We start from the raw sequence: 12313 nt of genomic DNA on the forward strand, positions 1-12313 counted from the left end.
AGGAAAGGTGCGGCAGACAGTTTTACTCGGATTAGAGTGTGAATTGTAAGGGAGCGGTTGTCGTTCACTTTTCCAGCTGAGCTTTTATAACGTATGGTGACTTTCAACTAGAGGTAAGCCGTTAATTCTTTATTGTACTCCTCTGAATGATAAGTAATCTTAAAGTGCCTTCTGTCCCTATACGTTAGTTATATAATATGTTTAAATCCGTTGTTATTAGTCTCCATAGAAGTTGTTAACGTGAAATGTGCTCTTGAAGCTGAAGTGGACGGGGCGGAACTGTATAGTGTTCCGTTCTGCCCAGCCATTTTTGATGCAAGTGGATTTCGAACTACGTGTTTCTTGTTTTTCCCTAGCCTTTCCAGATGGTGTGTGTAGTGGCGTAGCAAGACAGCCACGCCACTCGGAAGTAGCCGAAATGCACGCTATAAGCTCACGCAGGATGGCGTGAGGTCTGAAACAGGATACGTAATGAATGCTATAGAGAAAAGTACGTAGCTTCTGGAATACTTAACTTTAATCCATCATTTGTATACATCGTTCTTGATGAGACATGCTTCATACGATAACTATCAATTGCTGTGGCGCCTTGCTAGGTCGTAGCCATTGACTTAGCTGAAGGCTATTCTAACTATCTTCTCTGCAAATAAACGAGGCTTCGTCAGTGTTGCATCGCTAGCTAAGTCGTCCGTACAACTGGGGCGAGTGCTAGTAAGTCTCTCTAGACCTGCCGTGTGGCGGCGCTCGGTCTGCAATTACTGACAGTGGAGACATGCGGGTCCGTCGTATACTACCGGACCGCGGCCGATTTAAAAGCTACCACCTACCAAGTGTGGTGTCTGGCGGTGACACCACAGTGTGAACTTACATTTAAAAGCTGATAGGCAGGAATGGGATACTAATTCAACGGAAATGGCAGTTTCAGCTGTTGTCTGAAATGGGAGTTTAAAAAAAAAGAATCAAAGGAGTCTAATGTACCCAAATCAACGGTGGAAAGATCAGGTTTAACAAAGAAAATCGTCTAACTGAGCGGGACTGTGTTACATGATTTATTACTAGGCAGCCTACGTTGTCTATTCGTAAGCCTGAAAAATACATTTGCAGCATGTTCAAAATGTTCAACTGTGTGTGAATCCCTAAGGGACCAACTGCTGAGGTAATCGGTCCCCAGACCTACACACTACTTAAACGAACTTACGGTAAGAACAACACAGACACACCCATGCCCGTGGGAGGGCTCAAACCTCCGGCGGGGGGGCCGCGCAATCCGTGACATGGTGCCTGAGACCGCTCGGCCATTCCGCGCGGCTTTGCTGCATGAGTAATGTCATTCAATGAAGTAACAGTAACTTGGTCTTAAGCGTTAAAAGTATTGAACATTTATTAAAATGACATTAATGATTTTTTTTGAAGATACCATATTCCTCAGCCCCAAATTGTTCATTAAACCATGTTATGTCTTAGTTTTGAAATTGTGTTCTTAATAATTTCAACGTTTATGAACGTGAATTTCATAAAAATTGCCTTATCCCATTCTGCCCCGTGTTGAAAAATTAAGTACTCCTTCTGCCCCGAGTTCCACTATGGCAAAAACAAGAATGCTTTGACCAGACTTTCACTCCGTGACTCCCTCCGTCGCCCCTCACCCGCCGCTCTGGATCCACGCCTTTACGTACAAACCGCTCTGGCAGCAGAGAGCAAGAGCGCCCATACACAGGGACAAGGCGAAAGGAAAAATGTAGTGTAGTGAGGTAGTTTCCTTTAAAGAAAATAATTTAAAAGCCGGTATAATCCAGGTTTTTAAGTGGGTTGGAACTAGATGTTTTTTATAGTTACTTATAACTCGTCATTCGTCTTCCAAAATATTAAAAATACCCCATACACACGGTCCAGCCACCCACTGTCTCCACCCCCCACAAACATCGTATGAGTGCCCTTGGCAGAGAAGTCAGTGTACAAAGCCATGTTCCCTATCGAAGGGGTTGCCTAGTAGCTGGCGCAGACCTCTTCAGCTTCAATGATCTGTAGCGGTGTTAGGTGACAGTTCTTACTCGAACCAAGATCGGTGTTAATATTCGTACAGTAGATTATTCTGTATTTCTCTGCTGTCATAAAAAAGTACTCATTAATTGAAAACAATCAATAAGAAGATACGTATTTAGTACTTCTATTTTTCTCATTTGGTATGGTACGACATTCTGACATTCCTAATTTTCATGCCTCAAAATATCGTTATCTGCAGGAAAACAAAGCATTTTAAAATTATTTGATGACTAAATTGGCGTCACAACTCGAAGCAAATTTGTTTAATATTGAGGTGGTCTAGGCGGAATTTCAGGTGAATGATGCGATGGAATATAAATGTCGTATTATGTTCATTTCTTAAAGAAACCTTAACTTTCTTAGTGTTTCGTATTTCTAAAGTAAATAAAATACAACTGTCACGCAAAAGGTAATTAAAAGCAGTGAGTTTGCTTGTGGTTGGTTGGTTGGTTGGTTTGTTTGTTTGGGGAAGGAGACCAGACAGCGAGATCATCGGTCTCATCGGATTAGGGGAAGGACGGTGAAGGAAGTCGGCCGTGCCCTTTGAAAGGAACCATCCCGGCATTTGCCTGGAGCGATTTAGGGAAATCACGGAAAACCTGAATCAGGATGGCCGGACGCGGGATTGAACCGTCGTCCTCCCGAATGCGAGTCCAGTGTCAGTTTGCTTGTGGATACTACATTATCCCTGCGTATCGACAGTATGAGTGCGATCATAAAGTGATATCCTTGAATGCCAGAATGTTGTAGTCCGATTGAGCAGAAGTACTAGAATCCCACAAACTTAACCTTCGACCGCGATACAAAAATTCCTCAAATACGGTAGAGAGTAGAGAGGAGAAATGATGCTTCCTTCCGAACAGAATTATATTGATTTACGCGGCTCCAAAGAGTCAATAGTAATTGAATCATTCGACAGCTGGTGTCTTTGAAAGTCATGTTTTGTTAAAGACCTCACTTGGCTGGAAACCAGACAACCTTATATCACAACAACTCGTTAGGAAAGGCAAGTTTACCAGGATCAACTAGTATGTGAGCGGACGTGAGCCGCCTATACGGAAAACAGTGCAAATCGTGCGGCATGAACTGATGCGATGGCTAAACTGGTCACGAGATAGCACTTTTTTGCACCGTGTGATCTACTTCTATCTGTTTATATCTTCGAGAAACTTTCACAGTGTGGCTCGTTGGTCTAGGGGTATGATTCTCGCTTCGGGTGCGAGAGGTCCCGGGTTCAAATCCCGGACGAGCCCACATGCTTTTTGCTTTGGTCCACCCCTTTCAAGACCTGAAGGGGACGCGCGAGTTGTGCGGGAAATTGGACCCTGTCTCGTCTCCCAGAGTCTGCGCAAGCACGAGAGTCCAAAGTGCTAGAAAGGAACGAGTGCTCCAATTTAAGGACAAAGCAACGTCGAAGTCACTAGAAATAAAACACAAACACACAATTCCATTTTGTTCTAGCTACAATCTTTAAAGACTTTTCGTATGGTAGGTGGCTCCAAATTAACTGTAGAAGGATGTTAGTTTTAATATTTGGGTGCTGCGCCATGCAGCCAGCGTAATTCATTAACGGAGAATAACATACTCAAAGTCACCCTAGCAGTATTTTTTTCTTTCTTTATAGCTTAATTACGTTAAAGCACCACATATAGCGTTAAAGCTGGATCTAGTATTCCGAAAGAATACTGGAATTACCCAGCTAATTAAATATCTACTTACATACATTAAAGATACCATTAACGTTAAATCTAACGAGATATCGCTGTTTTGCGAAGATATTTTAAAAAAAGGAATAAATGAAAAAATGGAAAGCAGATAGATCGTAAGTTAGATAAAGAGATAGCCAAAAAAATTACTTTTTGACTTGCAAGCAGAGGTGGACAAATTCTCCAGGCAGCCTGCCCCTATGTCCGCCGCAAACATTAAAGCAGTCAGCCATCCACAACAGAAAAAAGAGAGTGCCTGTGTACCGAGGTACAGTGGTTCAAGCAGGCCAGCTTGGACCCATTCAGTCTGCTGAATCTGACGACAGGTTGCAGAGTAGCCACGTATATGTTTGCGTAGGCAGTTTTACTACAGTTCAGCTATCATAATAGTGAGAGCAGCAAAATGAACGAACCAAACTTAAAGGAGTTTGAGGAGAAGTTAAGAATTGGGGAATATATACTAGTCGCGAAACAGAGCACACGTGCAGCAGAGAAAAAGTTGTCGCATGTTTACTAGGCAACTTCAAATAAATCGGTAGGTGTCTCGAATTGCAACCAGAGTAAAAAGTTACTAAAAGACATTCGGGAACCTCGAGTAAGTTGCGACATGTCTGTAAATTTTACAAGCATTTTCCTTACTCCATTAATATTTTGAAAGAGGACAGAGACTTAGTGGCTGACAAATATATGAAAATGTTTAATAGGGACTTCAGGCCTTTGGCGGTAAATAGGTTCTCTAAATTTAGAGCAAAGACCGATTGAAACAGGAAAAACAAATTCGCTGAGTCGATATTAAAGAGTGCGTACTGGTGGTATGCAACGTAGTACGAAGAAAGCTTTGTATGAATGAAAAGCTTCTTCCAGACATTTATTTTTTTAGGTTAACATAAAAAGAAAAATGAACTACGCGTTTGTTAAAATACATTTGGGGAATTTAGAATGAACAATGTTGGCCACTTAGAATCCATTCAGCGAACCCGAAATACACAACCTCTAAAAAAGTAACTAACATTGTTATAACTCTGTTAATATTTGGCTGAAACATGCTAAGGTTACAGAAACTGAACTATCATTGTATTGTATTATAATAGACATGTTCAGGCTTAAAGGTGCAAAGGACCTCGACTTCAAGAGATGTTTTTGCTTACTACGGGAGACAAGTATTAGGGGTAATGATGACGGTTCGAATCGAGAATAGCCAGTACTAGTCCAAATAAGATGAAATTGCAGAGAAAACCGTTCGTATCTAAAATAAATAAATAAGTGAACCCGAAAAACGCCGAAGAGAAAAAGAAAAGAGAACTAAAATCCATAATTTTCCAACCTACAATGACCCAAAATGGTTCAAATGGCTCTGAGCACCATGGGACTTAACATCTGACAAGGGAACCTCCCCATCGCACCCCCCTCAGATTTAGTTATAAGTTGGCACAGTGGATCGGCTTTGAAAAACTGAACACAAATCAATCGAGAAAACTGGAAGAAGTTGTGTGGAACTATGAAAAAAATAAGCAAAATATACAAACTGTGTAGTCCAAGCGTAAGATATGCAACATCAAGGGTATACTGAGGTCTGAAGCGCCGTGGTCCCGTGGTTAGCGTGAGGAGCTGCCGAAGGCAAGGTCCTTGGTTCAAGTCTTCCCTCGAGTGAATATTTTAATTTTTTATTTTCAGGTTATGTGACAATCTCTTATGTTTTCATCACTTTTTTGCGAGTGATTACCGCATCCACAAGAAAACCTAAATCGGGCAAGGTAGAAGAATCTTTTTACCCATTCGCCAAGTGTACAAGTTAGGTGGGTCGACAACATATTCCTGTCATGTGACGCACATGCCGTCACCAGTGTCGTATAGAATATATCAGACGTGTTTTCCTATGGAGGAATCGGATAACCTATGACCTTACGATCAAATGTTTTCGGTTCCCATTGGAGAGGCACGTCCTTTCGTCTACTAATCGCACGGTTTTGCGGTGCGGTCGCAAAACACAGACACTAAACTTATTACAGTGAACGGAGACGTCAATGAACGAACGGACAGATCATAATTTTGCCAAAATAAAGTAAGTAAACTTTTCATTCTAGGGAAGGCTTGAACCAAGAACCTCTCCTTCCGCAGCTCCTCAACGCTAACCACGGGACCACGGCGCTACGGTCCTCACATTACCCTTGATGTTGCCTATCTTACACATGGACTACTCAGCTTGTATATTTTGGTTATTTTTTTCATAGTTCCACACAACTTCTTCCTGTTTTCTCGATTGACCAGTGTTCAGTTTTTCAAGGCCTATCCACTGTGCCAACGTATAACTAAATTTGAGGGGGGGTGCGATGGGGAGGTTCCCTTGTGAGGTCATCAATCCCCTAGAACTTAGAACTACGTAAACCTAATTAACTTAAGGACAACACTCACATCGATGCCCGAGGCAGGATTCGAACCTGCGACCGTTGCAGTCGCGCGGTTCCAGAATGAAGCGCCTAGAACCGCTCGGCCACAGCGGCTGGCAATGACCCAAAAACATTGAGCGTCGTCTTGTAATACTCGGTTAAAAAAGACTTTTCATAAACTTCCGAATCCTGCTCGTAACACACATTGAAAGCGTACAGAATAAACTGCCACGTAGCGTACCACAGCGGGGAGATGGGCAGGCAAGCAACACTCCTTAGCTTGGCTTGGCTTGGATGGGAGTAGAACAGCTTGCCAGTTCAGCTGAGACAGTGCCTCCCCAGCTCCTGACAGGCAAGCGTGGGCAGGTTAATGGCGGTACGTGTACAGCTCTGCTTGTGAGTCACTGTTTAGTCTCTACGTCGGAACAAGCCCCAAAGCAACATACTGTGCCATTTCACATTCTACTTCCTTCGAAGGTCCATCTTCATTTAGTCAGGTTGCACCGTTCTGCTTCATACTGTAGTACTACACCATATGTGGTGGAATTAAATGACCACTCAGTTAGCACTCGACCACACTGTTATTGCGTCTGGTAGTAAAGATACCTCAGACGCCTAATCGTGAGTCAGCGGGTAATTGTGATTGATATCACATGCACAACACCGACTGTGCGATGCTTTTTCCTTGGCCAGCGTTATGCTTGTTTACTGTAACGGCAACGCGTGTATCCGATAACGGCCAAGTGCAATAATATCGTGGTTGAGTAATACTGACAGCTGCGACCGATACAGTCCTCGGCGAGGCAGGAGGAGGAAGAAACGGGTCACGCTGTGGTGTAAGTGTGAAGATCTCGGGTGTGGTTTTTGGAAAACGAGGTGTCCCAGGGCCGTCCCGTCTATGGTGGTTACCACTCTGTACAGCACAGCACGCACTGCGGCCGCCTGCACTGTCCTGTCTGTCTGACTCCGGGGATCACTAGTGCCAGTACCGGTACACTCTGCCGAAGTTTGTACGAGATGCTCTTCTAATTCTGAATGTCATCAGCGTAACGTCACATGTACAGGCATCAAAAACATTTGAGTATGATACTTCCAGGAGTATCAGCATCGGATTGGCATTGTTCGAACGATATTACTTCTATTCCGAAGAAAGCAGCGGGGCAAATGGAACATTATGACCGAACAAAGTTGTTCTTATAATGGAATCGAGGTGGAGTTCAGAGTTACCTTCTTTTGTTGATTCGCTTTGCATGCAGAAAGTTCTGGGTTATTAGCACAGTTCATCCAAAAGAACTTCTCAGTGTTGTTACAATAAGTTATTTACATTCTACTTTCAATTTTGATACAATATATTACCAAGCAATTATAACAGAAACAAAATTTTGCAATATAGATCCAGTAAAAGCTGTAGCTTCACGAGTATCAAAACGAATCAGAATGATGGTAAAATCACATACGATGAGTTGGTTGGTTTAGCGAGTACTTCAATCGAATTCGGACGCCATCAGATCTTCGCAAAAAGATGAGGCTTGCAAAACTCAAAGGAGGCGATAAGTGCCGTATAGGATCGTAGTTTGTGACTGGCGACGAGTTAAAGTTTTGCAGTCACGATACGTATCTGCGTGAAAGTTATTCAACTCGGGGAACTTTGTTTTCTGAGTTCGCATTAGCTTTAAACATTGAAACTAGAACTTCGTGCTCAATTTTATACTTTTTTATGATTTCATACATACCGAAACAATGGTCACAAGAGAGGAATGCAGACTCTGATTTTGTCTAGGTAGCAGTAACAGTCGCTCTTCGCCTTTGTTAGGTGCTCCAGCTGATGCATACACAGTTTTCTTCGCCGTTGTCCACTATTATACACACAATTACACTCTAAAACAAAACAAAAACCGCACCATGGAGCCGGCCGCGGTGGTCTAGCGGTTCTAGGCGCTCAGTCAGGAACCGCGCGACTGCTACGGTCGCAGGTTCGAATCCTGCCTCGGGCATGGATGTGTGTGATGTCCTTAGGTTAGTTAGGTTTAAGTAGTTCTAAGTTCTAGGGGACTTATGACCACAGATGTTGAGTCCCATAGTGCTCAGAGCCATTTGAACCATTTTTTGAACCGCACCATGGAGGAATTATCCGAATGGAACGGAAATCAGTGGATGCGATATACATGTACACACAAACAAATGATTACAATTTCAGAAAAATGGATAATTTATTTAAGAGATAGAGCGTCACAAAATTTAGCAAGTCAATAATGGGTTGGTCCACATCTGGCTTTTCTGCAAGCAGTTATTTGGCTTGGGGTAGATTGATACAGTTGGTGGATGTCTTCCTGAGGAATATCATGCCAAATTCTGTCCAATAGGCGCGTTAGATCAATAAAATTCCGAGATGGTAGGAGGGCCCTGCCCATAATGCTCTAAACGTTCTCAGCTGTAGAGAGAGCTGGCGACTACGCTGGCCGAGGTAGGGTTTGGCAAGCACGGAGACAAGCGGTAGAAACTCTCACCGGTAGTGCGGGCATCATCTTGCTGACATGTAATACCGGCGTAGCTTGCCATGAAGGGCAACAAAACGTGGCGTCGGATATCGTCGACATACCTCTGTGCTGTAATCGGCTGGGCGACAATGAGTGTTGTATCCCGCCGCTGTCTGGAGTCTATCCAGTCACGTCTTTGCTGGTCGTTGGAGCTCAGTTCGACGTGGGATTAATCACTGAAGACAATTCTACTCCAGTAAATGAGATTCCAGGCCGAAAAGGAGTCTGGAGACGCCCAGGACGGCGATGGGATACCAATAGTAAGCCATTCGGGTCTTACATTTCAGCAAGATAATGCCCAACCGAACACGGCGAGAGTTTCTACTGGTTGTGTTCGTGCTTGCTAAACCTTACCTTGGCCACCAAAGGCGCTGGACTTCTCCCCAATTGAGTCGTTTGGAGTATTATGGGCAGAGCCATTCAACCATCTCGGGCTTTTGACGATCTGACGCGCCAATTGGGCAGAATCTGGCAATATGTCCGTCAAGAGCGCATCCAACAACTCAGCCAATTAGCGCGAAGCTGAATGACTGCGTGGTTAATGGCCAGGGGTGAGACAACGCCTTATGACTTGCTCAATTTGTGCAGCTGTTTCTCTTGAATAAATCATCCATTTTTTCTGAAACTGTAATCATTTGTTTGTCTCTGCATGCACATCACATCTACCGATTTCCGTGCCATTCGGATAATTGCTTCGCACTGCGTCTTTTTTTTCCTGTTAGAGTGTATTTTGGCTCTAATTATTATTCGAATACGTTATTACAGGTTCCCCAACACTGCGATGTTACTTTAGGTTGTAGGTTTGGTGAATCACACTGATGGAGGAAATTTGTAGCGCTGACGTGTGAAAGTATTTGATTCTTTCTGCAAACTACTAGTTGCGGCAAGAAAATGGAAAGCGTATGTACCAAAAAAGGCACAACTTCACGCATATATAATCACATATTTTCATGAAATATCTTCTCCAGTAGTCATATTCGCCAACCATGATGATCTCTCTTTACGCCAAGGTGATGGCTGATACTCATAGTCTTCCAACTTTGTCGCATCTGCTGCATCTACAATCTCAAGAGTAAAAATAGTTGGCGTTTGTAATGTGCAAAGTTTTGTCCCATATTATTGAGAACTAAAGTTTCAAATGATAATATTTATGTTAGATATCATCTTGTTAATGACCTACATCATTATTACTTAATCGAGAGATATCAACTTGTTTTCGTTTAACTGCCAAATGATTTGAAGGAATGCAAATGTGCTGCCTGAAGATTTGATGGTAAAGCACTGGATGGCTAGTTTGCAAAGTAAATATTGATTTTTCTGAAATAATACATGATCTGGGCTTAATTAACAATTTGTTCGGAGTATAGTAGTGGCAGTTAGCATGTGATTGCTGTGCCAAATTCCGGTGATGCCTAACGGTTGTACCATCTAGTAAATACTTCTCTGTGTATCTAAAGTTAACCAAAGGAACTTTAGCTGTGATGAAAACAGTAAATGATGAAAATGACAAATGTTCTAACTTGTCGCTTCCCTTTTCGTCACACTACTAGGAAATCCCTCAATTTTTTGACAACATAAGAGATCTTCTTTCCGATGCGATTTCTCCGTTCCTTACGTGTCTTCCTTCACATCAACAATACGGGCTAAAGAAAGTAGGCTGTCCGCACAACTTAGTTGGCGAAGGGGTGGCGGACTCTTTGCTCCAAGAGGTAGACCTGTTGGCGAAGAGTGTAATATTCAGATAAACTAACGTATGTCAAATGTGATTTATTTCACGGATGACGTGAATAATACGCAAATTACGAAAAAAATACTAACTTGTTTTGCGACATACGCAGATAGTACTCCCGCAGTGATTGCACTGTAAGATCTCGCACCTCAGTCTCTGTTCCTCCACCATTTCCGTCAACACAACTAGGAAAAACCCGTTCCTTCTGACACTTGCGCTGCAGTGATAGAATGAATGTGCATATTTATAATACCAGGGCACTTGTTAGTGAGCGATCAGTAGTTTAACAACAACAACGACGGCCGGCGGCCGACCGTTGCTCCCCAGTGATGGAGAAAAGATATCGCCAGGACGTGTGACACTGCAAGAGCACTATATACGCACGCCGCTGACTCGCGCTCGCGCTCGGTCGAAGAACGGGCCACGTGATACTCTGCTGCGAGGCAGTTCTTATCTGGGTCAAAAGCGAATCCAGTCTGCACGCTCCTTCGGTAGCTCAGTTGGTAGAGCGGTGGACTGTAGTGGTCACTCTGGCAGATATCCATAGGTCGCTGGTTCAAATCCGGCCCGAAGGAATATTTTAAATTTTCTGTTTGCCAGACTTTTCCCTTGTGCGGATAGTTGGACTTGACTGTCGCAGCAGTTTTGAAGGCGCTGAAAAACGAAATGGGATGGAATGAGCTACACGTGTCGACATCCACATAATATGTAATCTGCAAGTCAATGTACTATGCATGACGGCGGAAACTGTCCCATTCCTGCGAGGGAAAATGACTGTCTCTATGTCTCTGCAGGCGTTCTAATCTCCCTTGCCTTATTCCCATCATCCCTACGCCAGGTATACAGCGCTAGCAGCAGAACTGTCAAACAGTTCTCTTCGAATATACCTTCTGTCAGTTTACCCAACACAGTTTCGTGACAACTATTTCGTCTTTCTTCCAAAGATTCCCATTTACTGTATAATTCCCCCCCCCCCCCCTCTATTCTAAGGCCCTGGTACTGCAGCCTTATTGATGTATTTTCAGTAACAAAAACAGTCTAGGTTCCAGAGACAGCAGAAACTTTACTGGCGTGTGGGTAGCGTATTAGTCATAAATAGCTAAAACTTTGGTATGGCTTCATCGAAGTCGCATCCTAAAGTTTTGGCTATTTATGAATAATACTGTACCAGCAGTTCCTGAGCAAATTCTGAAGATGTCTCAAAAATGCGAAACACTTCAGTAAACTTCCTGTCATAGCAATCCAGATTGTTTTTCTTACGGAAAAGATTCCCCGAGAATTTACATTCCACTTTCGTATGATCTATATCGACATGTTACCGTTCGAGCAGCGCGTCACTGAATTCTTTCGATGCCCGTTGTGATGCCTGCTTAATAAGGACTCCAGACGCTGGAACAATACTCTAGACTTCCAATATATCTAAGTCATCCATTCACCTTCCTAATAGTGATTTTACGCAATCATCCCGTTTCGAGGAAGCAAGGTTAGGGTTTAACGTCCCGTCAACAACGAGGTCATTACAAACGGAGCGCAGGCTAGGTTAAGGAAATGATGGGGAAGGAAACTGGCCATCCACTTTTAAAAAGAAGCATCCCGAAATTTGCCTGAGGCGATTTTAGAGAAATCGTAGGAAATGCAAATCTGGATGGTCGAACAGGGATTTGAACCGTCGTCCTCTCGAATGCAATCCAGAATGCTAACTACTCCGCCATCTCGCTCGGTCGTCCCATTTCGTATCGTATGTTAATAATACCACTAGATAGTTGCAAGACATGATGTACTCAATATGTCGACCACCGACCTTGTAATCGGATCCTATCGGCTTCTTTCTCTTTATTACGGGTATATAGCATGCATTTTCCCACGGCTGAGGAGACCTGCAATCCACTACATCAAGCGCCAATTTTGCCC

The 12313-nt window shown here is 43.3% G+C and overlaps 2 non-coding genes across 2 annotated transcripts; both read left to right on the plus strand.

Annotated features, from left to right (window-relative positions):
* The first annotated feature begins 3224 nt into the window (after positions 1 to 3224).
* Trnap-cgg lies at positions 3225 to 3296 on the plus strand. The gene has a single exon. It is a non-coding gene; the product is annotated as a tRNA-Pro (tRNA).
* A 7591-nt stretch (positions 3297 to 10887) lies between these two features.
* On the plus strand, positions 10888 to 10977 carry Trnay-gua. Its single transcript is given in 2 exon segments — positions 10888 to 10924; positions 10942 to 10977. It is a non-coding gene; the product is annotated as a tRNA-Tyr (tRNA).
* The last annotated feature ends 1336 nt before the right edge of the window (positions 10978 to 12313 follow it).

Source organism: Schistocerca piceifrons, chromosome 2, assembly GCF_021461385.2.
Source record: "Schistocerca piceifrons isolate TAMUIC-IGC-003096 chromosome 2, iqSchPice1.1, whole genome shotgun sequence".
Taxonomy (NCBI): domain Eukaryota; kingdom Metazoa; phylum Arthropoda; class Insecta; order Orthoptera; family Acrididae; genus Schistocerca; species Schistocerca piceifrons.